Here is a 16,039-nt window from a genome sequence, read left to right on the forward strand (position 1 = left end):
TTCAGAATGGGTAAGGAGTGAAGGGGAGCAGGTGACTGCCAGAATCAGAGTTCATAATTGTCCTAAAACCAACAAAATGTTTCTATGTAATTTTTCATATTTCTGAGACAGACTATATCTTTAAGGGCAATTATTTTTTCTCTTTCCTAATTTGAAATGTTGATATGGAAACATTATATGGAATATGGAAGCAGTCTTCTTACAAAAGATTATTAAATTTGCCTGCCAATTTAAAAAGTAGACCTGATGTAATATAGAAATTATGAGAAAGCTTAAGTGCTATTTGTAAATGCATTTATTGTTGCTATTTCTATTATTTAACAAAATTAGTACGAAAACAAATAACAGACATTTTTATCTCCAAAGTATACAGCATTTTTTACATATTTATAAGTATTTATTTTTTTTATAAGTATATTAGAAAAGTAAATATGTTTATAATATAATTCCTTTTGGGTCTCATTAGTGAGGTCTTATTTGATTTTATTATTTAAACTATTTTCATTCCCTGGAGTATCATCTTTATATCAATTCAGTGGAAATAAATACATTTTATAAAGCAACAGTTTAAAAGAATGCCTTTTCTCATGCATATGTTTTATATAACTCTTAGTTGTTATTTTATAACTCTAAAAATAACTTTAATGTCATATGCTCAACTTTCCCAAGATTACTGAAAGCTTTCTTGTTAACAACATACTTCAAATAAGTAAAATGGATTAAAATATAAAAATAAATGCTTAGTTACCATACTCAGCATAGCTTGCTGAGTAGAATAGGAATAAGACCCTCAAGAACTGACATTATTTTATCCAAAGAATAAAGGGAAATCATGAAGAGGACCAAACAGGGACAGATGGTTGGAAATTAAAATTACAGGTAGAATTTGGGTCAATGGAAGTGATGACTTTTAGAATCATAGCTGCACAATGATCAAAATGGCTGCTTTAAAGAATAATTTTTCTATCAGTGCAATTATTTAAGAGAAAACAGATAAACAGGATAAAGTGCCTTTCAGGTAATACTAGAGATCACTAATTAAGTAATATCATCTTTTAAAATGTGAAGCAAATGAACGTTCTTAAAAACATTTACTGCTTTTCCCTTCAGTCATCTTTCCCTCTCCGTGTATCACGTGGACCCAACTACGCTCTTTGGCAGTGCTTCCCCATCTAGCAGCGTTTGTGGAACTGACTGGCATCTATCTTTGTCTGTTTGGGCAGGGGTGATTAATTGCTACTGTCCTGTCCCCCCAAAGAATCCAGAAAAAGGTGAAGGGCAGGATGGTAAAAGGAAAGGGAGGAATGGAGAAAGAGGAAGCAAAACAGACAGAGGCTGTTAAAGGAGGGGAAAAAAAAAAAACTTGAGGAATTGCTAAGGAAAAGAGGGGAAAAGACTTTTGTCCCCCCCTCCCCGCCAAGTAAGAACAGATACAAATAATGCTTCCTTGCCCCCTGGGAAGTCTTTCCTGATCCCATAAACCTGATTAGGGACTCTGTTTTGTGGTCTCCAGCCTCCTGTACTTCTTTCTCTTCCATCACTCTTGCCCCTGTGCTGTAAGCAACATTTTACATATTTATATCTCTAGTTATCCACCAGGTGCTCCCTGGAAACTCTATGGGGGTAGTTCTACTCTGTCCTATAGGGTCTCTATGAGTCGGAATCAACTGGACCACAACGGGTTTGGTTCTGGTTTTATCCCTAGTAAGGCAGTGGTTTAAGCCTTTGGCTGCTAACCAAAAGGTCGGCAGTTCAAATCCACCAGCCGCTCCTTGGAAACCCTGAGGGGCAGTTCTATTCTGTCCTATAGGGTCGCTATGAGTTGGAATTGACTCAACAACATCGGGTTTTTTTTTTGTTTGTTTGTTTGTACTCCCTGTGAGGAGGGAACATTTATTGAATATTCACGGTGTATTTTGCAAATATCTCATTTGAACGTCACATCAGCTCTCTGAGGTGGGCACTGTTTGTCATGCCTGAAAGGTGGCGTGGCATTGTGGTTAAGAGTGTGGACTTTGAAGCCAGAATGTCTGTGTTTTAATCCCAGCTCTTCCATTAGTAGCTGTGTAGTCTTAGGCAAAAGTTCCCCGAGTGATGCAAACAGTTAAGCACATGACTACTAACCTCAAGGCTGGTGGTTTGAACCCACCCAGAGGTGCTTGCAAGAAAGCACTGACAATCTGTTCCTGAAAGTTCACAGCCTTGAACACCCTATGGAGCATACCTCTACTCTGCTGCAGGTAGGGTCACCAGGAGTCGGAATCAACTCAATGACAACTGGAAAAAGTCTCAGGCAAGTTACTAACCTTTCTACGCCTCCATTTCCTCATCTGTAAAATGGGGATTAAAAATAGTGTTTACATTTGGGAGTTGTTATGAGTATCAAATAATTGAATACATAGAAAATACTTTGAACAGTGCCAGTCACAGAGTAGATGCTAAGTACCTGTTAGCAAGGATTATCCCTGTTCTGCAGGTGAGAAAATAGACTTAGAGAATCTAAGACACAGGTGATGAACAGAGGAGCTGTCTTTCTCTTAACCAGGATGCAACCCTGCCTTAGAATAGACAAGGGAAAGAAATATAACAACGTTTCCTTCCCAGAACTGAGAACGAGCACAGGCAATCAATAAATGTTGTTAGAGGGAATGCAAGACAGAAACACCATCTCCCTCAACACAACTGTTCCAGGCAGCCTGGCCAGGGACACAAAGAAGCCACTTTGGAGGGTGGTAACTGGTAATGACGGAGCCCTGGTGATGCAGTGGTTAAGAGCTCAGCTGCTAACTAAAAGGTCGGCAGTTCAAATCCACCAGCTGCTCCTTGGAAATCCTATGGGGCAGTTCTTCTCTGTCCTATAGGGTTGCTATGAGTTGGAATCGACTCGACGGCAAAGGGTTTTTAACTGGCAATGTCAGGGCTCAGATGTCATTGCTTTGCTTGAGAAGCGCTTCTCACTTGGAAGCCATCTGAGCGGAGGACGTAATGGTGGTTATTAATCCCCAGCATTCAGACCACTATTCAGAATGTCAGCTTCTTCTTTCCTAGTTCACGATCACCACACACCTGCAACCTGTAAGTCCATTTCCCAAATAAACCCTGATTAAAGCAACGTGTCACCACTCAGCTGTGACCAAACAGCTTGGGAAGGGGCTCTGTGGATTCCAGGGGCAGGGACAGAGTCAAGAACGCATTCGTCAACAAATACTTAACTGAGCAGCTGCTATGGACTGGACATCTTGCCAGGTGTAGGCAGGCACTTGATGCAAGGCTTCAGGCAATTTACTTCCTTCTTATAATTAAAATCTTTCTTCAGTGCTTGGTGCTGGGGAAATCGATTAACTACTAAAGGATGGGGAATATAGCTAGACTTGCACCGTACATTAAAATTAAATTCTAAATGTCTTAAATAATTAAATGTAAAAAAAAATGCAAATTACAAGTAAATCTTTATCTGATTTGTTGGTAGAGAAGAACTTTCCAAGCTAATAAGCCCAGGGGAAAAAAAAATTGAAGAAAGGCATGTTTAATTCAAAATTAACATGTCTCTGAGTCAAAATGAAAGAGCCCTGGTAGCACAGTGGTTATAGCGCTCGGGTGCTAACCAAAAGGTCGGTGGTTCAAGCCTACCAGCTGCTCTGTGTGACAAAGATGTGGCAGTTTGCTCCAGTAAAGGTTACAGCCTTCGAAACCCTATGGGGCAGTTCTACTCTGTCCTATGGGGTCACTATGAGTCAGATTCAACTCAATGGCAGTGGGTTTTGGGGCAAGTCAAAATATCATAAACATAACAAACCAATAAAAATATTTTACATAAATATGAAAAAGTCAGCCTCTCTGCTCTGTAGCAGACTGGAGCCCTTCTGCAGCCCACTATGCTGGGAATGTATAGCCAAGCCTGCATTGTTTGCTTAATTACAGTGCCCAGGATATCACTTCAGTATTCTGATGTGCCTACAAGTTCTTATACCGATTGTAGAATTTTTTTCCCCAAACCTTGACTGCTTCGCCATGATCCTGATACACAGTGGAATCTTTCCATGCCACTTCCCTGGCCTGGAGCCTATCACATACCCCCCGAGCACAGACTGGGGTCCAACCCAAATATCCAGTGGGCCACCTAGAACCATCTTTTGAGTTAGGGATGGCCTAGTCTCATTTCTCTCATGGCAATATAAGTTATATCATTTACATCCTTTTTAGGAGTTAGCTATAAGCCAGAGTAATTTTTTATCCATCCTAGGACTCCTCCCACTGGCTTGCTGCTAAGATTCAAGCATTGCCCCAGAGCTTAGCTTACCATGGTAGTGACAAATATGCTAGAAAAAAAAAAAATCAATGTTTATTTTTAAATGGGAAAAATTCATTTCTTTCTCTTTCAACCCCAAGGGTTGTCCTTGGTCTCACTTAAGAGATCTTGAGGTTTCCAAAGGACATAAGAGACTTGTGGAGGACAAACACGAGTTTGATCTTATCTGGTAATGGATAAGCATATGCAGACCAGAAGGAGTCACTGGATGGGGCGAATGGTTAAGCTCTGAATTACTAACCAAAAGGTTGGCGGTTTGAATCCACCCAGAGGCACCCCAGAGAAAGACCTGGTGATCTGCTTCCAAAAGGCCACACCCATGAAAACCCTGTGGAGGGCAGCTCTGCGCTGCATACAGGGGGTCACCTGGAGTTGGAATTGACTTAGTGGCAACTGGTTATATGTACCAGAACTTAGCATTTATAAAGCGTATACCACAAAAGTAAAAAAAAAAAAAAAAAGTAGGCAGTAATAATTACATCATTTGGCCTCCTTATCATCACACCATGGGAGTTTCAATGAGTTTTGTCAAGATCTTTCTTCCTCATTCTGTAATACTTAAGCTTTCTCATGATGCAATATTTCCTATTGTGAAAGTTGTGCATCCCTTTACAAGCTACAATATTAAAGGAGAAAAAGAAAAATAATTAGGTATATTTGTCTCCAATTGTTTACAGTATGTTCAAGCTTGAAATTCACATCAAGTCAGAAAGCCAGGACGTTAATTGAAATGGAAACAGGAAACAACAATAAAATATATACTTCTGACTCTACATGTTTCACAACCCTATTAAAATTCAAAATGTGGGAAGAGTTTTGAAGGAATTAATAAGAGCATCTTCTACCCCAGGAGACCAAGCCCTTCTGTTGCTGTAGTTTCCATTAAATGATGTTTATTTGCACCTAGGGGTTAGATAAGAAGCCCTGGTGTTGCCATGGCTATGTGCTCGAACCAGCCACTCCGGGGGACAAAGATGTGGCGGTCTGCTTCTATGGACCGCAACCCTGGAAACTCTATGGGGCAGTTCTACTCTGTCCTATCACTATGAGTTGGAAATAACTGGATGGCAACGGGTTTGTTTGTTTTAGGGGTTAAATTACTAATGAAAAGGGCTGCAGCCTACAGTATTTAGTGTCATTTTGCCGATTTGTCAATCAATTAGAAGACATACAATATTGTCTGGGGTTTTAGGCTTGGGAATTTTGTTAAACTTGAGGGATGGCTTCTTTTTCAAAGGGAATGATGGGAGAAAAATATTTTTAAATGTATTATTGAAATACCAGTCTAATCAAGAGAAAAACATCAGACAACTTCTAATAAAGAGGTCTCCTACCTAATACCTGACTGGTACTCCTCAAAACCGTCAAGGTCATCAAAAACACGGAAAGTCTGAGAAACTGTCATAGCCAAGAGGTGCCTAAGGAGACATGATAACTAAATGTAATGTTAGATCCTGGATGGGATCCTGGAACAGAAAAAGGGCATTAGGTAAAAACTAAGGCAATCTGAATAAACTATGGAATTTAATCACAATGTATCAATACTGGTTTATTTACTATAATCATTGTACAATACTAATGTTGTTGTTGTTAGGTGCCATCAAGTCAGCTCCGACTCATAGCAACCCTATAAACAACAAAAGGAAACACTGCTCGATCCTGTGCCATCCTCACAATCATTGCTATGCTTGAGCCCATTGTTGCAGCCACTATTTCAATTCATCTTGTTAAGGGTCTTCCTCTTTTTCGCTGACGCTCCACTCTACCAAGCATGATGCCCTTCCCCAGGGACTGGTCTACCTGATAACACGTCCAAACTATGTGAGATGAAGTCTTGCCATCCTCACTTCTAATGAGCATTATGGCTGTACTTCTTCCAAGATAGATCCATTTGTTCTTCTGGCAGTCCACGGCACATGCAATATTCCTTGCCAACACCGCAATTCAAAGGCATCTATTCTTTTTCAGTCTTCCTTATGCATTATCCATTCATTGTCCACTATTCATATGAGGCAACTGAAAACACCATGGCTTGGACCAGGTGCACCCTAGTCCTTAAAGTGACATCTTTGCTTTTTAACACTTCCAAGATAACTTTTTGTAGCAGATTTGCCCAATGCAATATGTCATTTGATTTCTTGACTGCTGCTTCCATGGGTGTTGATTGTGGATGTAAGCAAAGTGAAACTCTTGACGACTTCAATATTTCTCCATTTATTATGATGTTGCTTACTGGTCCAGCTATAAGGATTTTTGCTTCATGCCCTCTTCACCATACTGTTATAAGATGTCTTAGTTATCTAGAAATACCACAAGTGGGTGGCTTTAACAAAGAGAAATTTATACTCTCACAGTCTAGTGGGCTACAAGTCCAAATTCAGGGTGTCATTTCCAGGGGGAGGCTTTCTCTCTCTGTCGGCTCTGGGGTAAAGATCCTTGTCATCAATCTTCCCCTTGTCTAGGAGCTTCTCCTCGCAGGAACCCTGGGTGCAAAGGACAGGCTCTGCTCCTGGTGCTGCTTTCTTGGTGGTATGAGGTCCCCCTGTCTTTCTGCTCACTTCTTTCTTTTATATCTCAAAAGAGATTGGCTTAAATTGTAGATTAATCTTGTAGGCTGAGTCTACAAAGCTGCCGCTAATCCATCTCACTAGCATCACAGGTAAGATTTAGAACACGTAGGGAAATCACATCAGATGTCTACATGGTGGACAATCACACAATACTGGGAATCACAACCTAGCCAAGTTGACAGATATTTTTGGGGGACACAATTCAATCCATGACAGATGTAAATAATAGAAGGAACCAAATATGGTGTTTATAGAAACTTTCTATACTAATACTATCTTTATAATTTTTCTGTATATCTAAAACTAATTTAAAAAATAGCCTGTTTAAAACTAAAAGAATATATATTATCGATATTAAAGTCTGTTACTAAACCTTAAGCACAATGTATAACTTTTCCTGACACATGTTAACCATTATTCTTTAATATACTTTTTACTGAACAAAAAAATCAACAACCTATATGCACATCCTTTATTAAATTTGTCAATAATTTTATTAACTTTTATTTTCTTATTTTCGAAAGTAATGATCGGTCATTGTGGAAAATTGAAAGACAAGCTCCTATTAGTTGAGGGAACAAAGGCCTCAACCCCTTCCAAGTCTGGAAACAAGCTTCTTTGTCTACCTGGACACTCAGCCTGCTCTCCAGGGCATGTCATGGACCGACATTTCTACAAATGAAAAACAAAGCCACCAAGGAGAAACAGCTTCTATTTTTTAGACACGCAGAATTTCCGAGGCAAAATCCCCCAGAGCTCTGGCTACCTGCCGGATCCTAAGGAGTGAAAAATACCGATGAAAAAGAAGACCCAAAATAATATTTTTTAAATATATGTTTTTCAAAAATAGTTCCTGCCTGCCATTAGTTATAGATGGTGTTACCAGTGACCCTGAGATGAATCTTCTGGTAATCACAGTTGCCAGGAATTAGCAGATTAAAAGGAAAGAGGGTCTTTGAAGAATTTAAATAAACTAAATGTGTGAACAGTGTGCTGGACTTGGAGTCAACTGCAGCTCACAAGATTTAATACCAGCTTCCAGTGTGCTAGTGCTCAGACCTTTCTGCAGACGAAACTCTAAGGCAGCAGAGGTTTGCTCTGTTTTCATCTTTCAGAAATGTCCTCATCCACCTGGACCTACCTTCCTGCCTGCCTTAAAATAAAAAATAAAAAGCTCATTGCTGTTAGTTGATCCTGACTTGTAACAACCCTGTAGAACAGAGCAGAATTGGCACATAGCGTTTCCCAGGCTGTACTCTTTACACAAGCAGACTACCACATCTTTCTCCTGTGGAGCTGCTGGTAAATTTGAACCACCAGCCTTTGGGTTAGCAGCCGAATCCTCAAGCTACTAGTATTTGGCACTAGCGTGCTTCTCCATCTGTCCCTAAAAATTGCTTCATTGTATCTGCAAACCCAAACTCCATGTGCTCTCAAGGTCAGCTAACCAGATAAACTGAAGCAGGCTGACAGCTAAAGGATAACCCAAGGGCCCTTCCTCCTGGCCAGAATTGGCTCCTTCTGGGGCTGCTTAGAAAACAAGCGCTAAGTTTACCACCCAGAGATGAAGCTCACACAGTGGGAATATCATGCCTGTTCATCAGAAAGGAGGCACAGAGGAGATAACTTGGAGCAACCAAATGAATTATGTCTTCTGTAAATTCAGGAATACAACTTTCAAAAGTTTCCCACACATTTTCTCATGATGAGTACAAATTTACTTTGCTTACTGAAAAGGGCAGATGTGAACATGTGGGGAGCTGGAATGAGGGCTGGGTACTACACAGTGTCAGGAATTTCTGAAATGATTACCTAGGCAGGGAGGCATCTATTTACCGTAATTTCTATATAATAGGTTTGGGTTTTTATTTCGTTTTTTGTTTGTTTTTCCACTTAAACTGAATACCCTTTCTCTCTCACAACCAGCCCACTCCTGGAATCAAAATTAATTGCTCCCATCTCTGGGTTTTTTTTTTTTATTATTATTACTGTACTAGAGCCCTGGTGGTACAAGGGTTAAAACTCGGCTGCTAACCAAAAGGTTGGCAGTGCGAATCCGCCAGGCGCTCCTTGAAAAACCTATGGGCAGTTCTACTCTGTCTTATAAGATCACTATGAGTCCATATTGACTCAACAGCAATGGGTTTGAGCTTGGTTAACGGTGTAGTTGGTTTGACCCATGTCACAGTTGTGTACATACTTGTCTCCCTATTAGACTGCTCCAAAGAAGAGGCCAGGCCTCATTCTTACATTTTCTCATTTATTCAAAAGAATATTTGTAAAGTGCTCTGCTAGGAACTGGGATACACAGAAAAATAAGTCTTCACCCCTGCTCTAAGGCAGATCCCTGTTAAGTAGATGTGCTAGACTATATGCAGCAACAATAAGCCAATGTGGAATACAGAACTACCTGTACAAGATAGTACATTTCACTGATAATTCAAACAACTGGGCTATTCAGCCTCATAATTCCAACACTTAGCACAGCGCTTCGCACATATTGAGAACCATGGTTGCTGCGCTGAATTGAACAGAGTGGTGGCGTCTAAAGTAGGTTCACGACTGGGACTCATGTGCACAAACATTTAACCATGTCATACGTGGTCCTTGCCCTGATGCCAGCTTACTAATATTCTAAATAGATGATTCTTTGTTTTTTTAAAAAGATATTGTCCTAAAAAAAAAATCACCATTTTGTGCTGAAGGTATGTAACCAAGCAGTGCCTCTTTTAATTAATTGTACTAGAAATTGTTCTCACTCTTCAAAAAATAATCACCTTAGTAACTCATAAAAGTAGATAAAAGATGTAAAAAGATTATCTGGTAGTCCAATATTTTTATTTTATGGACAATAACACTGAGCCCAGAGAGGTGATGTAAAACATGGGGAATGTTGTATCTCTACAACGACCACTGAGTAAACGTATCTGTCTCAGGTTTCGAGACACGATTTCATTTATACCCCACCATATAGGGTCGCTATAGCGTATAGAGTCGGAACCCACAGCAACAGGCATGGGTCTTTGCAATTAGTATTTACAGTCAACAACATTTTCATGCCCTGCCTTGAAGTGTATTTAAGTTGCTTTAATCTTATCCTTATACCTCTTACAACACTGAAAAGATCTTGGGGCAGTGACTTAATCTTTTACATGTGTTATATCAACATTCTCAATGAATTTTATCTGAATGAATGCATGCATGATTCATATATTTTGATCTGGACTGTTCTATTGAATTCTTTAGCTATTTACTAACACCTTTCTTCACTTCGGCCCTATTAGTTTAACTCAATACAGTCTGTCTAATCAGTCCGGTCTAGTTCCCTCTAAAGGATTACCTTTCTTTTTGGACCTTAATAGAATTATGTTAGCAAAGAAACGAGCAAGGTCCTAACACTGATAAATTTTGTATAGATACATAGTTCTACGAACAATGAACATACTTTATTTTATAATCAAAACTGTGAATGCATCATTAAATATTTTGTTCTTATGCTGTAAACAGAATCATTAGTACGAATTGTTCCAAAGAAAGGTATGTGGGATTTGCATGGGTGACGATTCATGGTTTCACATCTTTACTCTGTAAAATCACTAAAATGTCATCTTAAACATTCTTCAGCATTTATAAAAGTGGGCCCTGCAACATTTTTGGGAGAGTTACTTGTTCGGTTTGTTAGAACCAGAAAGGATTTTAAATAACTCTGAAGGAATTTCAAAGATCAGTGCTTTTTTAAAAAAGTCACAAATGTCTATTAACTGTTCATAAACCAGAGTCAGTAGGTCCTGATGAGAGCTAATCGCATTTAAGCACATCTAGGAGATGACATTCTAGACCTACAACACCTAGAAGGTCTTTTCACATATCATTTGATTTTTGTTCTTTTTGATGGATGGATGAGCAAACTTAAGGAGCTAATGGGCAGATAAAAGTTGAAACGTGAAAGGACAGTAATGTTAAGACAAGTTAAAAGCTCTCCCCAACACTAACTCCCAAAGCTTCCTCCCCAGTTCTCTCCCCTATGAACTTTTTGTGTTTCATTCATTTTGCTCCAATTAGAAACGGAGAGGCCAAGAAAAGGCCATATCCTGCTTCACTGACTAGAGCTCTCCTGTAAGGGAGTTTAATGGGTTAGAAGTTAATACTAGTGACAGTTCTAAGAAAAGTGACCCCGTGTTTCCAGTGCCCAAAGAGACTCCCTGCTGTTCTGACTTCTTTGCATTTCCTTCCACTCTCCTTCTCTCTTATCAGTGGATGCTTCCATGATGAACCAGGGATACCTATTAGGAAACAATACCCAGGGCCTAACAGAAGTGAGCAAAGCCTCATTAACGCAAGGTCTGGCAAAGCACTGCTCTAATTACAGCAGACTTAAAAGTGATGATCATGTGAATAGATAAGCACTTGAACAGAGAAATCAAATTTCCTTTAAATTTGCCAACTATTGTTTTCTTTTATTTACCCCCTAAAAAGAGGTCATTCTCTGCTGTGATGTGAGCCCTCTCAGTTACATTCACTTTCTCTGAATGGCTTCTATTTTGACCATCAGCTTAGATTATTTCCCCCCATGGTTTCTTCCAAATCACCTTCCAAAAGACAGTGAAGGAAGAAGTCACACATGAGAGAAGTCCCTTCTGTCAGCTTCACACAAGCAAGGGCTTTTCCCTCATCTTCCAAGCATACATTTTGGGATACAGGCAGTCCCGGGGTTAGGAACGAGCTCCGTTCCTAAGTCTGTCTTTAAGTCGAATTTGTACGCAAATCGGAACACTTTGGTACAGTTCATATCTAACGTCAGTTTGGCAAACGTTTGTCTTAGTATATAGTATACAGTGTACTTACCATGCATAAAAACATTAAAGAAACACTTCCAGATACACTAAAATATATTTAACATAATAATACAGTAACAATAATAACAATGTTTCAATGTGTGTCACAAACTAAAAACTAGCGCCCATTTATTGTTACAAACCATCGTACATACCTTGAATGTTTAATATAATAGGCTTTACAGGGGTTGGTTCATAACTACAGGTTGTATGTAGGTTGGATATTTATAACTGGAGACCACCTGTATGTATTTTTACCTTTTTGTTGAAGTAATGTATGCAAAGAAAAGAGCACAGTTCATAAGGGCACAGTGCACTGAATTTTCACACTGAACACTCCCACGTAACCAACGTTCAGGCCAAGAAACAGAAAATAACGATGCTCCAGAAGTCCCCTGGTGCTCCCCACCAGTCACCAACCCCTGCCCCCAATGGCGACCACTCACCTGACCTCTGACAGCATAGATTTGTTTTCCTTTGTACTTTATTTAAAATCGTACATATCAACTCTTTGTGCTGTGATGTGATCTTTAAGGGTGGCATCACAAACATTAAAGCAGTCACTTACTTCCCACCAGCAATGCAATTACACAAAATGGTGCATAGTTTCGAAAATCAGTGAACTGATTATAAAACAGCTCTTATGGAAGAGAAGCAAAATTGGTACGTTTATATAACAAAAGTGCTACGGTGTATGACAAAAATTCTATAGTGATGGTAAAATTTTAAATGAGAGCATCAGGTACGTTCCTGTAAGGTATCTGACATCTGTATTATCAGTTGTGCAGGAAATACACTTGTCTTTATTTCTCAGTAACCCAAACCCACTGGCCACGGAGTCGAATTCTGACTCGTAGCGACCCCGTGGGGATTCTGAGGCTCTAAACCTCCACGGAAGCAGACTGTCACATCTTCTCCCATGGAGCCACTAGTGGTTTTCAACCAGGAACAGTTTGATTAGCAGTCAATTGCTTTAATCACTGTGCCATCAGAGCTTCCTTTATTTCTCAATAACTTACATAATTCCGTCTTTTAGACCATTTCATCACCAGGATGATGGAACATTAATCTCGGTCAATTTTATGTTCCTTCAACTTCTTTCCTAGAAGTTGTTTCTAAGTTCTGGGGTTTACCTAACGTTAAGGTGCAAGAAGGGGAACTTAGGGAAGTGTTTGTAAATATGGCTCTCAGGTCAGCTGTTTCTGCAGGTATCTGCTGAGATGGCCACGGGTCTATCTGGTTGTCAGTTCCAAGTCTAACTGGGAGGCCATGAGACAGCCCTCGTTTCAGTCACATGGTCTCCTCAGGCCTTACAGCTGTCTCCTGTGCTTCTGAGGCATATAAAACCCTTTCTCCTGTTTTCAGGCTGTGTGAGGGCCCTGGAGTCACTGAGGGCATTTCTTTGTTCCTGCCCAAACCTGCCATATGGTTATTTCCTTCTCTGGGGTTTCTGGGTAGCACAATGGTTAAGCCCTCGGCTGCTAACCAAAAGGTCTGCAGTTCAAATCCAATAGCAGTTCTATAGGAGAAAAGACCAGAAGACCTGCTTCCGTAAAGATTACAGCCTTGGAAACCCTATGAGGTAGTTCTACTTTGCCACATAGGGTTGCTATGAGTAGGAATTGACTCAACAGCACACAACAACAACAGCAGGGAAGGAGCACTCTTGGGTCCCAGATACCACAGACCTATCTTGGCTTTATCCTAAGGACCTTTCTTGTGTTTTGCCACCTCCCCAGAACTCTGCTGGGAAGGAGGTTCTGGAATTCTCTGTCTGCAGATCACTAACACATTTGCTTTGATGACATTCCCTTCCTCTGGCCACTCTTGCCAGCCCTGGGAAGTCTTTGTCCAGTGGGGAGAGAGAGATGCCCTGTTCTCTATCTTGGCCATTTTCCTAATCAATTTTTATAAGCCTTGAACCTTCTGAACTCCCTTGAAGTCGTCCCATCCCCCCAAACATATTCCTATTTTCATGGTATGAGCACAATATAGACTACCAGGTTACATAACCTTGGACAAGTTACTTATATTAATTAAAGAATTTCCTTATCTATTTAAAAAAAGGACAAAAATAGTATCCACATCATATTTTTTATTATCATTATTGCTTGTTTTCTTTTGTTGTTGTTAAATTAACTGAGTTTATCCATGTAAATGCTTAGAGCTGTGCCTGGCACATAGAGAGGCTCTATAATGTTAGTTGTTATTTATTTATTTACTAACGGTGTCTTAGATATCTAGTACTGCTGTAACAGAAACACCACAAGTGGATGGCTTTAACAAAGAGAAATTTATTCTCTCAGTCTAGGAGGCTAGAAGTCTAAATCAGGGTACCCGCTTCAGGGGAAGGCTTTCTCTGTTGGCTCTGGAGGAAGATATCTGTCATCAATCTTCCGCCGCTGAGGAGCTTCTCAGTGCAGGACCCCGAATCCAAAGGACGTGCTATTCTCCTGGCTCTTGTTTCTTGGTGGTATGAGGTCCCCATGTCCCTCTGCTCACTTCTCTCTTTATATCTCAAAAGAGATTGACTTAAAACAGCCCCTAACCTTGTAGATTGAGTCCTGCATCATTAACATAACTGCCGCTAATCTGACCTCACTGACGTCATAGAGGTAGAATTTACAACACATAGGAAAATCACATTAGATGACGAAATGGTGGACAATTACTGGGAATCATGGCCAAGTCAAGCTGACACACATTTTGGGGGGATATAATTCAATTCATAACAAACAGCTTAAATGGGGAGTTGTCCTCAGGTACCATTGAGTCATTTTTGACTCATAGCAAATCCATGTGACAGAGCAGAGCTGCCCCCATAGGGTTTTCTAGGCCATAACCTTTAGGGAAGCAGATCGTCAGAGCTTTCTCCCATAGAGCTGCTGGGTGGATTTGAACCGCCAACCTTTCAGTTAGCAGCCAAGTGCTTAGACATTTGTGCCAGTAAGTCTTCTTTAAATAGGGAAACAAGGACCAAAACAACAGGGAGGAGGGGAAAAAAAAGTCAATTTGCAAATTGAGATACAAATAGTTTTTTTCTGAACTTATAAATGTCATGTTGAATCCAAAAGCTGTGTGAAAGAAATGAAGAGCCAGTAGTGAGATGCCAAGAATGGAAATGTTAGTGATGTTTCATTTGCTTTGATATGAGAGTTAACAGTATTGTGAGAACTGGGGAAAACTCTTCAGCGTGTCCTAGAGAGAAGATTCTGCTCTAGGAGGTGAAATGAGAACAGACAAGTAAGCTAAAAAAAAAAAAAATTCTGCAAGTTTAAGCAATTCGAAAAGATTAGGTATCCATTTCACCTAAAGCTATGGGAATACAGGAGGAGAAACAATGGCATGCCTGGAACCTATAATTAACTTTTCAAATGACCACAGAATTAGTCAATAAGCCACAGGTTGTCAACACGACAATCAGTCCTGACTGGCTGAGTAAACACAGCCTGGACAGCAGCTACTTCTTAATGGCTTTTCATTTTATCACTTTCATTGGTGTTGATACACAACCATTAAGACCTAAGTAGCACGTTAAGTGACATTGGTCTCACTGAGTCTAAAGATCATTTTCACAGTAAACACCTTGTTTAGAGTGCCATACATCCAGTGGGTGACAATAAATATTGAATGGAACCAATAGTGATACCTAAGTATCATATGTCTGACTTGTTGACAGTCATCTCAGCTGCAATGCACAGAAGCCCCACTGGACATCCATTCTCTTTTGCAAGTTTTACTCATCAATGAGTTGAGAAGTGTTTTGAAAAGAATTATTAATGCCTGTTCTTCCTGAACATTAACATGGTGGGGCAGGGGGGCAGAAATGTAGCTAACATACAGCTGGAGGGATTCCAGTTATGTGGGAGATTAAATGAACTAATGAACACTAAGAGTTTTTAAACACAGGCAGGTACTAGCAAATGCGATTGTAAGACTTCCTACATAGATATTAAAAACGCAGAGACAAAATCTCTTAAGATTGAACTACCCTGATGTTTTAAATTAGGATAGGATGAATGAGGCACTCTTGGAGTCCCTGGGTGGTGCAAATGGTTAACATGCTGGGCTGCTAACTGAGAGGGTGGAGGTTCGAATCCACCCACAGGTGCCTCAGAAGAAAAGCCTGGAGATCTACTTCTGAAAAATCAGCCATTGAAAACGCTATGAAGCACAGTTCTATTTTGACACAAATGGGCCATGAACTGGAATCAACTCGATGGCAACTAATAAGGTGCTCTCGGGATTCCTTCTGTATCACAGAATCGCAAGGATTCTAAAAATGCAAAGGCTGAGAAAGTCGTATGGAATTTGGACTCATCTCA

This window comes from Loxodonta africana, chromosome 23 (assembly GCF_030014295.1).
Source record: "Loxodonta africana isolate mLoxAfr1 chromosome 23, mLoxAfr1.hap2, whole genome shotgun sequence".
NCBI lineage: Eukaryota > Metazoa > Chordata > Mammalia > Proboscidea > Elephantidae > Loxodonta > Loxodonta africana.